Source organism: Eumetopias jubatus, unplaced genomic scaffold (genome assembly GCF_037043125.1).
Source record: "Eumetopias jubatus isolate StellerSeaLion01/CBP00866 unplaced genomic scaffold, mEumJub1_p1.0 scaffold_5, whole genome shotgun sequence".
NCBI lineage: Eukaryota > Metazoa > Chordata > Mammalia > Carnivora > Otariidae > Eumetopias > Eumetopias jubatus.
In genome coordinates this window covers 8311036-8324548 of record NW_028274811.1, presented here as the reverse complement: position 1 = coordinate 8324548, position 13513 = coordinate 8311036, and the positions used below count along the sequence as shown (strand labels likewise).

The 13513-nt window shown below is 35.9% G+C and overlaps 1 pseudogene; it reads right to left on the bottom strand.

The window, feature by feature from the left end:
- Window positions 1-883: 883 nt before the first annotated feature.
- On the bottom strand, window positions 884-1819 carry LOC148164271 (olfactory receptor 2L5-like; annotated as a pseudogene).
- Between the last annotated feature and the right edge of the window lie 11694 nt (window positions 1820-13513).

The following is a 13513-nucleotide window of genomic DNA, read 5'->3' as shown; positions in this document are numbered from 1 at the left end:
GACCTCACAATTTCTTGATTTCTGCTGGCATATGCAAGTCCTTTTACTTTTCTTGAGGAATACCTGATATGAAATCAATTTCCTAGGATTCATCTCCCTAAAAGGACCATAAACTTATTATATTTTGTTCAGAATGGTATAAGGACTTTAGAATCCCTGATGAAGTCTTAGCTAAATCTTTCTAAAGCTAAATTACCTTGAATTGAAAAAAAAGATAGTAATTGGCACAGATAAGTCACGAGCCTACTATGAGAAGATAAAGAATTTTTCTGACTTTCAATTAGAACTAGATATTAAGGAAATATTTATTTTTCTGGTTATCTGTTTTGGAAAATAAATTGAAAATACTAGAACTTTTATGTCTAATGACAACTTCATTTAGAGTCTCCATTTTCATTTCTACATGACTAAGAACCATTTTCATAGAAAACATATTAGCAAAAAAGAGTGCATTTGAAACTTATGAGGAAAAGCACCGTAAAGAAAAAAAAAAGGCTCATAAATACAGATACATTTGCAAGACAATTTTGTCCAGACACGAGTGATTTTCTTCTTCTTCTTTTTTTAATACATATTTTCATTTTTTCATCTGAGACAGAGATACAGAGAGAGAGCGCATGAGCAGGGGAGGAGGCAGAGGGAGATGAAGAAGCAGGCTCCCTGCTGAGGCAGGAACCTGATGTGGGGCTGGATCCCAGGACCCTGGGATCATGACCTGAGCCAAAGGCACACGCCTAACCATCTGAGCCACGCAGGCGCACTGAGTAATTGTCCTCTCTTCTGATTTTAGTCTTTCCACTCTAAGCATAAAATAATATTTTATTTACTGCAAACTGAGGAATGGACTTATAATCAATGTTTGGTACATATGCAAAAAACGTGTCTATATTTTCACAAAGCAGATTCTCTGAATCACTCTTCTCAGGGTCCCCATCACCTCCTTGTTTCTCAGGCTGTAGATGATGGGGTTGAACACTGGGGTCAGGACGGTGTAGAAGACAGCCAGGACCTTGTCCTCTGTGGGAGATCGGAAGGACCTTGGGCATAGATAAGTGTAAGCAAAGGGTGCAAAGTATAAAGTGACCACAGTGAGGTGGCTGCTGCAGGTTGGATAGGTCTTCTTCCTCCCCTCTGTTGACTGCATGCGGCAGATTGGAAGGAGGACCCGTCCGTAGGAACATGTGATGCCAATGAAAGGAAACACAAGGAAGAGATTGGTGCTCCCAAACACTGTGCACTCATAAGCCCAGGTGGCCACGCGGCCAGGGTCAAGATGGCGGGGACATCACGCAGAAATGGTGGATGGCCCTGGGTTGACAATAGGGGATACGGAAGGCATAGACCGTGTGGGCACAGGAGTTGGCCAAGCCCGTTATCCAAGATCCTGTTATCATTAGAACACACACTCTTTTGTTCATACGATCGGGAGCGTGGAGAGGAAAGCAAATAGCCACATAACGGTCATAGGCCATAGATGTCAGGAGCAATACTTCTGCACCTGCTAAAGTCAAGAAGAAGCAGCTCTGAGTCCCACACCCAGTGAAGGAGAGAGACTTGTTTCCAGAGAGATAATCCGAAGCCATCTTGGGAACAATTGTGGAGATGTAGCTCAGGTCAATGGGAGAGAGCTGACTGAGGAAGAAATACGTGGGTGTGTGGAGGCGGGTGTCTAGGAAGATGAGGAGAATCATGGGTCGGGTGCCAAATAGAGCCATTAGAAAAATAACAACAATTATAATAAAGAGGAACAGGCTAATTCGTGTTGGTGGGAACAACCCCAAACAGATGAAATCATTGATGTTTGCTTATAATTTTCCATGAGGCATTGATAGGATTTTCCTAAAAGCAGACAGAAAAGTAAGTCAAGTATGGAACAAGAGGATCTTTTGAATTTATCACTTTAGTCAGACTGTATTATTGAAAATCTTACAACTCCTAGGTGAAGAACTGAACTTTTCTATTTTAGAAAACAACAACAATGACAACAAAAACAATTTACTTTTTGAACCAGAGATTAAAATGAGGATGCAAGTATTAGTAGCCTATACCTTTTCTAAGAAATCTTTAAAGTCATTTAAAAAAAAATTTGTATATTTGTTAAGAATTCATTAGGATAAGTATGCTTTACTACTGTACACAAACACAAGTATTGCCAAATCAGATGTTTATTCAAAATATTTGCATAGAAAATCAATGTAAATATATATTATATATTTAAGAATAAATATTTATGACCCATAAAGGATCATTTTTCTTTCGTATCTAAGACTTACTTCTAAAGCTGCAGCAACCTAACACCTTCTTTTGGAGCAATATTTCCTTCTTGAGTCCTATTTACACAATAACATGTAATCAAACGTCCCTGAATTCAGGTAAAATTATTGCTTTCTTCTGTTCTGAAATCATGAATGAATCTTTTTTATTATGTTCAGTTAGCCACTGTAGAGTACATCATTAGTTTTTGATGCAGTGTTCAATAATTCATTAATTGCATATATCACCCATGACTGAATTGTCTTATTGTCTAGTACTATTTAGATAAAATCATTCTCTTCTTCTCAACCAGTTTCTGAATGATACAGTTCAGGGATACCCTTCAACTAAATATCTATACACCATACTCATGGTAGGTTTCACAAATCTGCCAGAGTTCTTCAAAATAGCATTTGTTTTATGTCTCTCTGCTTCTCTAACACTTATACAATACACACTCCTGTACGGTATTTTGTCTTACTCATTTTACACTTATTTTCTTTTTAAAAATTTTTGTATGAATTCTGGTTATTTAACATACAGTGTAATATTAGTCTCAAGGGTACAGCTTAGTGATTCCCGTCATCCATACAGCACCCCATGTTCATCAGAATAGGTGCACTCTTAATCCCCATCCCCTACTTCACCCATCCCCCATCCACCTCCCATCTGGTTACTATCCCTTTGTTCTGTATAATTAAGATCTGTTTCTCGGGGCGCCTGGGTGGCTCAGATGGTTAAGCAACTGCCTTTGGCTCAGGTCATGATCCCGGAGTCCTGGGATCGAGTCCCACATCGGGCTCCCTGCTCAGCAGGGAGTCGGCTTCTCCCCCTGACCCTCCCCCCTCTCATGCTGTCTATCTCTCATTCTCTCTCTCTCTCAAATAAATAAATAAAATCTTTAAAAAAAAAGATCTGTTTCTTGGTTTGCCTCTCTCTCTGTCTTTTTTGGCCTTACGATCATTTGTTTTGGTTCTTAAATTCCACATATGAATGAAATCTTTTATATACAACTTTCTAATTCTAGATCAGTGTGAGAATTAATCACATTTATTTGTCATTTCTCCCTCTTAAAAACCAAATATCATGATGATAAAGAATATATATAAGTCAAAATAGAACAGGTGACAAAAAGCACAATGAGAGAGAAAATATTTCAGGCCCTTTGAAAAAATGAACTTAGATAAAGGAATGATCAGTCACTTACGTGGAAAAAAGGGAAATGGTACCCCAAGACTCTCATGGAGGTGTGAGGAGGAATTTGTCACTGACATCATAAGTGAACAAGCTCTACACAGTATGTAGCATTTTAGTCTTAAATATTATTTTAGATCCAAATGATACCAGAGTTTTAGGAAGTCTCCCACATGAAACAGGAATATGCATACATATGTGCACACACACACAGACATAGTCACACACTCTCACTAACACAAAAAAATAGGAGCCAAAATGTTCGGGAAAACGCAGAAAATTTTCTTTAGTCGGTTTCGTATGTTCAAAGAAGTGTGAAATGTTATTAATTCACAATACAAATACCATTAGATAAATAAAAGTATATGTCAGATAAAATGAAAGGCTCTTGCAAATATATATATATATAACTATATACTCATATATATTTATATCTGATAAAAAAGATTAAGTCAAAGTTTTAAAGACAACCTGAAGAAAGCAATGTACCAGAGTAAAAACAAAAAACAAAGCAAAAACAAAAACACAACAACAAAACATGAAAAACTTCGTTTTGAGAAGATAGGAGAACTCAAGGATTAATATACAAGAATACGTGTATGCTTATTGTCATTTTAAAAATACATAAACAAAAATAATAATGGAGTTAATATTATCAAAAAAATGTTCTTCAAAATTATACATATGGTTCACCATATTCAAACAGCATAAACAGAATACAGGAAAAAATGAAAAAAATTTTATTGCAAGATGTTTTCTTTTTTTTAAGATTTTATTTACTTATTTGAGAGAGAGTGTGCGAGAGAGAGCATGAGATGGGGGAGGCTCAGAGGGATGAGCAGACTGCCCACTGAGCAGGGGGCCAGATGTAGGACTCCATCCCGGGACTCCAGGATCATGACCTGAGCCGAAGGCAGTCGCTCAACCGACTGAGCCACCCAGGCGCCACGCAGGATATTTTCTTAACAATTCTAATTATCTTCTTGAATCCATTTTCTAAAAATGCTCAATATTTCCTATAAACATATGGTCCTAAATATATCTTGACAGAGGTAATAGTAGCAGTAATGAGAAATAAATAAGGAGAACGTATTTATATATAGAAATAGTAACTAAAATATCATTTTTCCCCCAAAGATTTATTTATTTATTAGACAGCACAAGCATCTCCTGCGTTTGGAGACCACACCGGGTCATGTGCCAGAGATAGAAACGCAGGGTCACACGCCAGTGAGCACGGAGTGCAGACGGAGACCCGGGAGATGGAAGTGATTGACTGTTTTTCTCTGGGGATGCACTGAGGAGTGGGGTCCCAAGTTCTCAGCTCCTCCTGCGCAGAGATTGGGAGGCCACCATTTTCACCATGGTCCTCCAAAGCTGTACCGAGAGCTTGCAGGGAACAAAAGCTCCCGGGAGCAAACCCGAGCAGATTACTTAGCCTGACAAGCAAGGGCAGGGCAATTCCACCTCCGGCAAAGACATTTGGGAACCATGGCAACATGCCCCTCCCCCAGAAGGTCAGCAAGAACAGCCAGCAAGCCAAGACCAAGTTTATCGATCAAGGAGAACAGCAGAACTCTAACACTAGGGGAATACTGCACATAGAATTCATGGCTTTTTTCCATGATTCTTTAGTCTTTCAAAGTTAATTTTTTTAACTGTCCTTTCTTTTCTTTTTTTTTAATTTTTCTTTTTCCCTTTTTAAACCAACATCTTATCAATCCCTTTTTAAAAAAATATTTTTTATTTTTCATTTTTAGAGTCATATTCTATCGCTTCATAGTAGTTAACCTTATTTCTGGTATTTATGTGTATATATATATATATATATATATAGTTCTATCGTTAAAATTTTGAGATACAGTTTCTTCTAACAGATCAAAATATACCCTAAATATCTAGTGTATGGTTCTGTTCTACACTCCTGACTGATCGCATTCTCTCCCTTTTTTTAAATCCTCTTCTTTCTTTTTTCAACCAACTTCTTATCAATTCCTTTTATAAAATCTTTTGTAATTTTCACCTTTACTGTCGTATTCCATCCCTTCATCATATTAACCCTTATTTTTGTACGTATATAAGTTTTTCTTCCTTTAAAATTTTGGGAGGGACTTTCTTCTAAATGACCAAAATACGCCCAAAGTCTAGCGTGTGGCACTGATCTATGCACCAGCCTGATCATATTTGATCATATTCTGCTTTTTTGTTTTCTTTTATTTTTATCTTTTTCTTTTTTCTTTTGTTCCCTTTCCTTTCCCCCAGTTTCAGGTCTTTTCTCATTTGTTTAGTGTATATTTTCTGGGAACGTTGTTACCCTGTTAGCATTTTGTTCTCTCATTCATCTATTCTCCTCTGGACAAAATGACAAGATGGAAAAAAAAATCACCTCAACAATAAAAACAGGCGACTGCCAGGGACCTAAACAATATTGACATTAGAACGATGTTGGAACTAGATTTCAAAATGATAATTTTAAAACACCAGCTGGGCTTGAAAAAAGCATGGAAATTATTAGAGAAACCCTTTCTGGAGAAATAAAAGAACTAAAATCTAACAAAGTTGAAATCAAGAAGGCTATGAATGAGGTGCAATAAAAAATGGAGGCTCTAACTGCTAGGAGAAATGAGGCAGAGAGACCATTAGTGATATAGAAGACCCAATGATGGAAAATAAAGAAGCTGAGGAAAAGAGAGAAAAACAACTACCTGATCATGAAGGCAGAATTCGAGAGATGAGTGATACCAGCAGACAAAACAACATTAGAATAATTGGGATCCCAGAAGAAGAATAAAGGAGAGAGTGTCAGAAGTTATATTGGAGCAAATTGTAACAGAGAACTTCCCCAATCTGGGGAAGGAAACAGGCATCAAAATCCAGGAGGCACAGAGAACCCCTCTCAAAATCAATAAAAATAGGTAAACACCCTGACATCTAATAGTAAAACTTATGAGTCTCAGAGACAAAGAGAAAATCCTGAAAGCAGCTCGGGAGAAGAGATATGTAACCTATAATGGTAGAAACATTAGATTGGCAACAGACCTATCCACAGAGACCTGGCAGGCCAGAAAGGACTGGCATGATATATTCAGAGCAATAAAATATCTATATAAAAAAATATCTATACTATATACTACATCCAGTTAGGCTGTCTTTGAAAATAGAAGGAGAGATCAAAAGCTTCCAGGACAAACAAACAAAAAAAAGGAATTTGCAAACACGAAACCAGCCCTCCAAGAAATATTGAAAGGGGTCCTCTAAGCAAAGAGAGAGCCTAAAAGCAATATAGACCAGAAAAGAACACAGACAATATACAGTCACAGTCACCTTACAGGCAATACAATGGCACTAAATTCATATCTTTCAATAGTTACCCTGAATGTAAATGGGCTGAATGCCCCAATCAAAAGACATAGGGTATCAGATTGGATAAAAAAACAAGACCCATCAATATGCTGTCTGCAAGAGACTTATTTTAGACCCCAAGACACCCCCACATTGAAAGTGAGGGGGTGGAAAACCATTTACCATGCTAATGGCACCAAAAGAGAGCTGGGGTGGCACTCCTTATATCAGACAAATTAGATTTTAAACCAAAGACTGTAATTAGAGATGAGGAAGGACACTATATCCTACTTAGAGGGTCTATCCAACAAGAAGATCTATCAATTGTAAATATCTATGCCCCTAACACCGGGAGCAGAAAATTATATAAGCCAATTAAGAACAAATCAAAGAAACACATCGACAACAATACAATAATAGTGGGGGACTTTAACACCCCCCTCATGGAAATGGACAGATCATCGAGGCAAAAGATCAACAAGGAAATAAAGACTTTAAATGACATACTGGACCAAATGGACTTCACAGTCATATTCAGAACATTCCATCCCAAAGCAACAGAATACACATTCTTCTTTAGTGCCCATGGAACATTCTACAGAATAGATCACATCCTAGGTCATAAATAAGGTCTTAAATGGTACCACACGATTGTGATCACTCCCTGCATATTTTCGGACCACAGTGCTTTGAAACTCAATCACAAGAGGAAAGTGGGAAAGAACTCAAATACGTGGAGTCTAAAGACCATCCTACTAAAGAATGAATGGGTCAACCAGGAAATTAAAGATGAAATAAAAAAATTCATGGAAACCAATGAAAATGAAAACACAACTGTTCAAAATCTTTAGGATGCTGCAAAGCCGGCCCTAAGAGGAGAGTATAGAACAATAAATGCCTTTCTCAAGAAACAAAAAGTTCTCAAATACACAAACTAAGCCTACACCTAAAGAAGCTGGAGAAAGAACAGTAAACAAAGCCTAAACCCAGCAGGAGAAGAGAAATTAGAAAGATCAGAGCAGAAATCAATGAAATAGAAAGCAAAAGAACTTAGAACAGATCAACAAAACTAAGCTGGTTCTTTGAAAGAATTAACAAGATTGATAAACCCCTGGCCAGACTTATTAAAAAGAAAAATCATGAATGAAAGAGGAGAGATCATGATCATCACCAAAGAAATACAAACAATTATAAGAACATATTATGAGCAACACTATGCCAGGAAATTAGATAATCTGAAAGAAATGGATGCATTCCTAGAGATGTATCAACTACCAAAACTGAACCAGGAAGAAATAGAAAACCTGAACAGACCTATAACCACTAAGGAAATTGAAGCAGTCATCAAAAATCTCCCAAACAAACAAAAGGCCAAGGCCAGATGGCTTCCCAGGGGAATTCTACCAAACATTGAAAGAAGAATTAATACCTATCCTTCTGAAAATGTTCCAAAAAATAGAAATGGAAGGAACACTTCCAAACTTGTTTTGAGGCCACCATTACCTTCATCCCCAAACCAGACACAGGCCCCATTAGAAAGGAGAATGACAGACCGATATCCTTGATGAACATGGATGCAAAAATTCTCACCAAAATTCATCATCATTAGCCATCAGGGAAATTCAAATCAAAACCGCATTGAGATACCACCTTACACCAGTTAGAATGGCAAAAATGGACAGGGCAAGAAACAACAAATGTTGGAGAGGTTGTGGAGAAAGGGGAACCCTCTTACACTGTTGGTGGGAATGCAAGTTGGTGCAGCCACTTTGAAACTAAAATGCAACCTGTGGAATGGGAGAACATATTTGTAAATGACATACCAGATAAAGGGCTGGTATCCAAGATCTATAAAGAATTTATCAAACTCAACACCCAAAAAACAAATAACCCTGTCAAGAAAAGGGCAGAAGACATGAAGAGACATTTTTTTTTGAAGAAGACATCTAAGTGGCCAACAGACACATGAAAAAATGCTCCACACCACTTGTCATTAGGGAAATACCACAATGGGATACACTGTACACCGATCAGAATGGTTAAAATTAAAAAGACAACAAACAACAAATGTTGGTGAGTATGAGGAGAAAGAGGAAACCTCTTAACACTGTTGATTGGAATGCAAGCTGGTAAAGCCACTATGAAAAATGGTATGGATGTCCCTCAAGAAGTTAAAAATAGAGCTACTGTAGACCCAGCAATTGCACTACTGGGTATTTACCCCAAAGATACAGATGTAGTGAAACAAAGGGGCACCTGCACCCCAATTCATTGTATCAATATCCAAAATAGCCAAACTGCAGAAGGAACAGATATGTTCTTCAACAGATGAATGGATAAAGAAGATGTGGTTAATATACACAATGGAATATTACTCAGCCATCAGAAAGGATGAATATATACCATTTACATCGACATGGATGGAACTGGAGGGTATTATGCTAAGTGAAATAAGCCAAGAAGATAAAGACAATTATCATATGGTTTCACTCATCTGTGGAACATAAGGAATAGTGCAGAGGATTGAAAGGGAAGGGAGGGTACACCGAATGGGAAGAAATCAGAGAGGGAGACAAATCCTGAGAGATTCGTGACTCTGAGAAACAAACTGAGGGTTGCGGGAGCAGAGGTGGTTGGGGGAATGGGGCAACTGAATGATGGGCATTAAGGAAGGCACATGATGTGATGAGCACTGGGTGTTACAGGCAACTGATGAATTATTGAACACTACATCTGAAATGAATGATGTACTATATGTTGGCTAATTGAATTTAAATTAAAAAATGGAATTTAAAATAAAGGAAGACTGAATAAAGTCTGTAGGTGCCATTTCCAAAATACTGCAAGAACCTGTAAAAGTATAAAATTCCGTGCTCCCTGATATCAACTGCTCTAGAATATTCCTCTTTTCATTTATGTTAGATAGCGACTACTACCTAAATTTTAAATAAAACCATATAATAAATAAATAAATAAATAAATAAATAAATAAATAAATAAAACCAGTAAATCCAATTAGTTAACATAACATGACATTAGTTGCCTGTATTTACTAATTTAAGTACCCCGAATCATCCTCAGCTCTATGTACCATCACCATTCACAATAGAAAACTAGGAGTAAACTTCAGAATAAAGAAAACAAACAGCAATTCTGATTATCCTATTTATGAAAGTAAGCCATTCTCCCCTAGCTCCATTCTATCACCACATTCCACTTTGATTCTCTTGCTAAATGTTGGAAAACTAAGGGCATACACACATTTTTATAACACAAGGAGGTTTTGTTGTTTTGTTTTGTTCGAAGGGGATTCTGACCTATTATTAACTATCAGAAGTAATTTACTTTTGTTGGTTAAAATACACTTAAAATATTTTTCTCAAACAATGTCAAGTGCAAATAATAAAAGTAAAAAATACCACCATTACTAAGAAAATTAGACCTAAATTTAGATGTTGAATTATCTTGAAGGTAGTAAAGAAGTCAGCTTTAGGGCTTCTCTCTTGCAAAAGCCCTTCAAAGGTTGTATCTTAATTGAACATATTTTTTCTAAAGGTAAGTACCCAAGACTGTACTTATCAGGTTACTAAAATTATAGTTTTGTCCCATGACAGTCTTAAATTATTTCCACCAATGACTAACCTTCATGTAAGTGTTGATTACTTATGAGACTCAAACTTTATTTAAAATCTGAGATCTGAATTACATAATTCCTATTTTTTCCTCTGAGGGCAGATGAAATGATTTGTTGTGGACATTTTCTTTGTGGAGAAAGCCTTTCCACAACTAAGTTATTTTATAGGGAAGTAAGGGTCAATATTCTCAACAAAATTTTACATGCAAAAATAATTGGGGGAAATGAGGATAGAAGATATGCCCTCATTTTAAAAATAACTCACTGAAAATCTTACATTTAAAATAAGGAAAGGGTAAAGTAGGGCTGTGTATGTTTTCTTTGAACCCTAAACTACATTAGCTTGACTTTCAAGTTATCACAAACTCTTTTCTTTTCTTTTTTATTATATCTGAGCACAAGGGTTTGCCATATTGCATCCAATAAAACTAGGAGGTCGAAAGGTTAAATTCCAACCTCATTTTAATTTCTATTAATGAAATAATAAAATAAATATTGCTATAGAGAAAGATAAGGTGAACACCATGCTATTATTTAAATTACTCTCAGGGGTGCCTGGGTGGCTCAGTTGTTGAGGATCTGCCTAGACTGGGATCCTGATCCCAGTGTCCTGGGATTGAGCTCAGCATAGGGCTCCCTGAGACTGCTTCTCCCTCTCACGCTCCCCCTGCTTGTGATCCCTCTCCTGCTATCTCTGTTAAATAAGTAAATTAAATGATAATAATAATAATAATAATAATAATTAAATTACTCTCTGTGAGCTTGGACACAATTTACTCCTTTTGGAATTTTGGAAACCTGAGTCTTACTTTCATAACCATGTTAATATTCATCAGATTGCTATATCAAAGAAAATGCTCTGCTTAACTAGACATCCCTTGTGTCATAAAATTCCTCAGAAATTCTTACCTAATGTGTACACAAAAATAAACTATATATCAGTTGGTTATTATGTGGACACCAAATTCATACGAATATTTTAAAGGTAAAGTACAGTGAAATAATAGTTCTTGAAACCCTATCAGATAAATCTGGTGATTTATTTTCATTTCAGCAAAAATATTTGAGCTTTTGCCTGGAACTCAATTTTATTTTCTTTTGGAACACTGACATCAGCTCTAAAAAAGCATCAGCTGCGATGTATATAATGTGCTTAATTGTGGACTGGAGACCAAGTTTTCCCAAAAGGGCTGTTGGAAACAAAATATGAGTCTCCAACATGATTAGGCAGTCAGCCCATTTGCCTTAAAAGGTTAAAAATCTTATATAAGAAGATAATGAATGCGTATCTTTAAATTATATTTTCCACTGATTGTATTATGCTAAATGATTGAAGAGTTATTTTCAAAGGCAAACACATCACCAATAAACTTAAACACTCATAGTACATTAACATTTTGTAAAATGTGTCTCAACTTAGAGACAAACATTTTTGCATTTCTCTTGGAATCTTTTTTTTATTATGCAGATATGCCACATTCAATAGCTTTATTATTTAGAATATACGTGGTTCTGCCTCCATAAATATATATATGATCAGGAAATACTGTAAGTTTATTAAAGTTTTTATTAAAGAAGGAATGGCTGCAACTTTGTAATTACTACCCTCATGTAGATTGTTAGGATTCTTTCTATATGTACTATTGCAGATATATGTTTTTGTTTAAGATTTTATTTATTTATTCATGAGAGGCAGAGAGAGAGAGGCAGAGGGAGAAGCAGGTTCCCAAGGAGCAGGGAACCCGATGCGTGACTCGATCCCAGGAAACTGGGATCATGACCTGAGCTGAAGGCAGATGCTTAACCATCTGAGCCACCCGGGTGCCTATTACAGATATATCTTTCATTCTTTTTTCAATGTTTTATTTTAAGAATAAAACTCTAGAAGAATGAGATACAGCTGTATATAAGGGGCTATATGTCTCAAAAGGAAATGGCATTTAGATTACTTGTTTTATAAAATTAAAGACAATTGATATGTGTTATCATCTAGAAGAAAACAGTATTTTACATTAACATCTTTTTCTTTAGATTCATAGGCATGGTTTGGTGAAAGAAGTCTTCACAGTAACAATCATACACATCAAATGGGTGTTTACTCTTCTGAGTCCTCTGAAGTAAGTCAAAAGAAATTACAGGGCCTTGATGAGTTTAATGCAACTTACATTTAAAAAAGAAAACTTGCAATTGGTCTCAGACATCTATTTAAGGAAATACATTTCATTTTGATGATCATGTGGCGTGAATACTCTTACATACGTGTGCATATTTTCAATTGGGACTATTTCTGAGATGGCTATGCAATTAACATATTTCTTAAATGATCTGTAAAAAGAACATAGAGGTAAGTATTTGAGATTTGTTTGCTCATATTAAATTTGAATCATCACAGGTTTACAAGGACAAAGGGGGTGGAGTGACCTCCACAGTGAGATACGACCCGAGTTTGATAGCAGTGCGTATCTCCTACTTAAGAGAGCATGACCCTGGAATATCCTTGTATTCTTGATTGGGATAGTGAACATGTGTATTCTTTCTTATTTAAAGCTTAACATTTTGCAATTTCCAACAATATTTTTGAAATAATAAAAGTGTGTAAAATACGTACAGGATTTCAGAAAATAAAAATAAATGGTGAGAATTTTATGCAGTTCTATTACAATAAAGTATTACGTAAATTGTATGGCTTCAAACAAATCCTGGTTTGTATTAATAATTTCATTTTGACATTTACCTTATTACTGCCTAAAAATATGAAGGAGATAACATAGTTTCTATATGCTTGGCTTTCATTGCTACTCATTTCTTCAGTTTCTATCTGCTGATATGATTTAGCTGACATTTTTGCCTTAAATAAATGGACATTAAAGATTTTAATAAAGTATAATTTAATATCCAGGGAGAGTTGGAGAATAATAATTTGGAAATACATGTCAACTATGATAAAAATCAGAAGTATTATTATGATGAGAATAACTACAAATATAATTGTGAATTTGATAAATATTTTTAGGTATAAATTTTTGACTTTCAGTTTATGGATCTCATGTTTAATTTGTTCTCAAATCTACCATGATAAATCTAAATTTT